Source organism: Nicotiana tabacum, chromosome 22 (genome assembly GCF_000715075.1).
Source record: "Nicotiana tabacum cultivar K326 chromosome 22, ASM71507v2, whole genome shotgun sequence".
Classification (NCBI taxonomy): domain Eukaryota; kingdom Viridiplantae; phylum Streptophyta; class Magnoliopsida; order Solanales; family Solanaceae; genus Nicotiana; species Nicotiana tabacum.
Window position 1 is genome coordinate 8,026,725 of NC_134101.1, and position 5,381 is coordinate 8,032,105.

The following is a 5,381-nucleotide window of genomic DNA, read 5'->3' on the forward strand; positions in this document are numbered from 1 at the left end:
CAGGGCGAGACACTAGGTCTAATGAAGCCCTTATTAAGTAAATCTTGCAATTATTCCTTCAATTCTTTTAACTCTGGCGGGGCCATGCGGTATGGTGGAATGAAAATAGGCTGAGTGCCCGGAGCCAAATCAATGCAGCGATCAATATCCCTGTCGGGTGGCATCCCCGGTAGATCTGTAGGAAACACCTCTGGAAACTCACAAACAACTGGCACTGACTCCATGGAAGGAACCTCCGCACTAGAATCGCGAACATAAGCCAAATAAGCTAGACACCCCTTCTCGACCATGTGTCGAGCATTCACATAAGAGATAACCTCGCTGGTAGAATGGCCAAGAGTCCCTCTCCACTCTAATCGAGGAAACCCCTGCAAGCCTCCACCCAATATCCCTGTTGGGTTGTTCTATGTCTAGCACTCTCTTATGTTTATTTTGGTTATCTCGTGACGGCCTTTCCAGCTTATTTACCTATGACTGTATGATACGAAAGATACGTTACGCTCGTATTCGGTTGAGTAAGGCATCGGTCCCGTCGCAGCCCTTCGGTTTGGGTTGTGACACCCAAATAACTAGGTGAAAATGGATATATTTAGATAAAATTTGTGTTTTACAAGAAATATATTGGGTCATCATTTCCTTGGCCAACATCTGAACGATGCGTAGAAATTAAGGTCGTTCATATTATTTTTCACATAATTCATTCATGAGTAAATTCACATGGCATATTTGTTTACTAGGTATCCAACATCTATCTATCTATATCTATATATAAAAGAGGGCCAATAAATGCTGACATGGCATATCTCTTAAGCTAGCATTGGTATTTATCTTTTTTGTCAAATTTTTGACATTTTTCTCTTATTTTCACCTTAAGATATTGCTTAAAATTATATAAAGACCCTCTATTAATTTCTTCCATAAGTTTCTACCGTTAGCTTCTTTATTATTAGAATTTACTTACATGTATGGACATTACATTATAACACAGCCGAAGAGGCAAAAGCTTGATGAATTTGTTCTTATATTTGAAGACCAGGTTTATGGCTTTGCACTCGGTAAGTACTATTTTTTTTCTTTAATTTCTTATTCATACTCTTATGCAATTGTTATTTGTGTTCCCTTGGGTGTGTTGCAGGGTCGGCAAGATTCAACGTATCTGTTATATCGTAAAGGGAATTAAATTTCAAAGCCAAGCACCTGATCTGACAAGTACTAAATTTCAAAGCCAAGCACCTGACATGATAAGTACGTTGTAAACTTTGTTCGTAATTATTTTTGCATCATGTCTTTTTGTAATCTAAGCCTCTTTCTGATAATATTGAAAGTGCTCCGAGTGATACTCGCAGACAGGTTAGCCATCGACAAACTTTTTATATCTCATGGAATTGCATCTATTTCATATCCTTTCTCTAATTTAAAGGTTTATCTGAGTAATATTTCAATCATATAAAAAAAGAAAAAGAGAATTTCAAGAATCACAAGAGTTCTCAAAGGCATATATGGCCTAAGGCAAAGATCTAAAATGCAATTTTATTATGAGTTATTTACATAGAATACAACTTATTTAATACTTATTTAAATGAGTTACAACTAATTTTAAATTATTATATATAATGCAACTTTTTAAAAATCTACAACATTCCACATTCCTAATACATATCTCTTAATTGAGTTAATACTATTGACTCCTTAATTTTCTCATTCATTAACTAGATGGTATTGAGAAATCATAACACACTTGTTCTCTTTAATATCCAATCATCTCACCAAACCATATTGAGAATGAACAGACATTCTCTACCACAATTCCATGTAAATAATATTATTTTCTCCTTGCACTTCAATTTCATCTACTCGTATGAGCACTCAGAGGAGTCACCCAAAACACTTATTTTTGGAAATATTTGTCCTGTTATCCATGGAAGCAGAAATGAGTTACAAAGCCACCAAGAACAACAATATCGCTAATGAATTTGGATTTCGGATCTTCAAACTCATTTTGATTTTTGTTGTTCACACCAATGGTGTTCTTTTCTTCCTCTTTTTTCTTTCTTTTGTTCGGTATTAAATTCAATCAATAGAAATTAATATTCTTAAATTTATTTTCTGAGACATTGTTGTGATTCAATATTTTCATTTGAAAGTAACAATGTTTAATCACGTGTGGATTAAGGCAAAATACCAAAATATTTATTTATGAATTTGGTATAATATATGTAGATACTTTTCATATAGTATATATGAATACATTAATATACGTATTTGCAAAATATATTTAGATGCTCTATTATCTATATACAAATAAAGAACATTGGATATAAGAGGATTATATATAGTATATTTATAGTATATGGTATATAGTATGTAGTATATAGTATATTTATACTATGTACAACATACAATTTCTTTAAGTATATTGTATATTTACTTAGGTAGAAAGTATATTATTTTATGTATATAAGTTAAACCATTATTTCATAAGTAGAATATATAATATATTTTATTGTTCATTAATGATTAAATACATTATACAATATATTATATATCTATACCACTGTATAAGGGATATACAGTATACTTTCAATTATATGCAATACTGTAAAAAAACGTATTGTTACTTGATGAACATATATTATATATAGTGTAGTCTCTTACCTATTTTTAAATAACAGCCAAAGGACATCTTTTAAGAGAATTCATTGTATTTGAGTTGTAGTCCATTTGGTTAAACTATGTTTTAGGGATTTAGAGATTTTAGTTGTAGTCAATTCAGTTAGGCTTAAATTTAGGAAATAATAAGAATTTTATTAAATATGCCAAAATTTTGGGATCCTCATTCACTGATTTCGAGAGGAGAGAGGAGGTTTTTTAGGGATACTATCATATTTGTAGGGTGGCTTAACAAAGCTCGATACTCATTAATTTTTTAAAGCATAAATACAGTTGTACAAAACGTAAATCAAATAATAGTTGTACATAATGTAATATACTCTTATAGAAGTTGTAGTTATGAAAATTTCTCTTTTATTATAGCACATGAGTTTGGCTCTTCAAAAAACTATTTCGTTATAATTTTCATTCTCAGCATTTTCACTATGGTGAAGAGCACATTTTATTTGCTCTTCAAACCATGCTGTTATCCAAAGCTGCGAAACAGTATTGTTGTTTGTGCCGGTTCACTTACGAGGGATCTCTAGAGGTATTGTTAATTCTTTCATTATTACTTCTATATAAATTTGTATGCTTAATAACACTATTCTCTTTTCTCCTATAATGATTACCAGATGAATCACATCATGGTGTGTGCACAAGTGGTGACGGTACCTGCTATTTGGCTTTGTATTCACTATTCAGGTCCTTGGCTTGGTTACAGTTGTGACAATAACATTTTCGCTCTTGCATATGATTCTCCGCAAAAATCCTAAAGTGTAGTACATAGACATTATTCATGTATTATTGGATTTTGATTTTGATGTAATTTTCACTCTGGTTCTTTCACTATTTCTTGGATTAGTTTTTCTACTCTTATGTCAAACCAAAACTACTTTAAAATTTATTCAACAACTCGAGAGGATACTATTACTCAACATGGTATATTCTATTATTATTATTATTTTTTTTCATTTTCTTGCTTTTATCTTATACTTTCCTATTTATCCTATGGTTAGAATAAAAGTCTCTACATTCTTCTTCTTCTTATTATTATTTTTGCAATGAGAAGCACTGACTATGTGTTGTCTGATGACTATAATGTAGATGCATTTGGTGAAGAAAACAAATAAAAGTAGGAAATAGAAGAGGCAATGTCACCGTATTAAAAGAAGATAAAAGTGAAAAATAAATGGATAAATAAAACCTATGAATACTTTTATACTGTCTATATAATTTATATTTAATAAAATAGAGTTTTTTTATATATGAAAGACATATATGAATTGATGTTAACAAATTGATCTTCTTAATTATTTTGTTAGTTAGTAGGGAAAAGAAGTCTCAACACTAAGCAAAAAAGAATTTGTCTCTCTATCTCGACTTGATTCATAAGAAGATAATTCTAAATTCTTTACTGTATCGCGCTTTTGCGCGAACAAATTCACTAGTTTCACTAGTAATGGTAGGAGTGAAAGTCAAGCGACTATTACGCTTAATACCACCAATTGTAGAGTAAATTTTATGGATGTCATTTAACTTTGTGTTCATTACCCTAAAGTCACTTTTCTTTTTTGCTGTTACATAAAAGTCATTCAACTCTGTGCTCAGTATCCAAAAGTCACTTTTATTTCCTTTGTTACACAAAAAATATTTTACTATACTCTTGTTATCATAATAGTCATTTTGGCCAAATTTTATAAAACTTTCACATGAAAAGTCTATTATGCCCTTGACATTATAAATTCCCCCATTTATACAATACCTTCTATATTATATACTGTATAATATATTTTTACCTAGGTATTTTATTTATAATTAAAATAACTTAATATTATTTGATTTATTATTTTTAAATATATTCGACATTTAATTTTTTCTTAAAGTTAATTTTCAAGATATAGAGCTAACATTATTAAATTTGTTAGTAACATTACTGTGAATAAATTTCAAGTCAATATTCTTAACTATACCTAATGAAATATTTTTAACAAAAGTTATAAAATTAAAGCTCATATATTTATCAGTCAAGCCGTATTCGTTAATCAAATAAACAAAATATCCACATTTAGCACAGTAACACATCAAATTAACACTTTCAAAAAAAAAATTAACAGATAAAAGCTTTAAAAGACTTAATATTAAACACAAATATCTTTGAATGTTTTTGAAAGTTTTACTGACTATAAAAAACTATCATTTGTTAACTATTTTTTTTTTATTTTTTTTTATTTTTATTGGTCTTTTTTATGTTTCAATATATGTTCATGTTTGAATATGATTAAATAAATTGAGTGCCATGACAAAATTAAATATACAGATATATTATAAAATAATAAATAAAATAATTTAAAGTTATTTTAACTATAAGTAAAATACCTAGGTAAAAATATATTATATAGTATATAATATATAAGGTATTATATAATGAGAGGATTTACAATGCCAGGGGCATAATAAACTTTTCAGGTAAAATTTTTATAAAAATCTAATCAAAGTGACTATTGTAATAAGTAAAGCATAATAAAATAATTTTTTGTGTAAATAAAAAAGAAAAATAATTTTTGAGTAATAAACACAACATTGACTGTTACGTAACCAAAAAAAGAAAAATAATTTTAGTATAATAACATAAAGCTAAATGACAACCTATAAAACTTAATCCCAATTGTATTGCATTAATTATGCAAAGATTTTTCTTTATTCGGCATTTTATTATTTCATGTAAAATT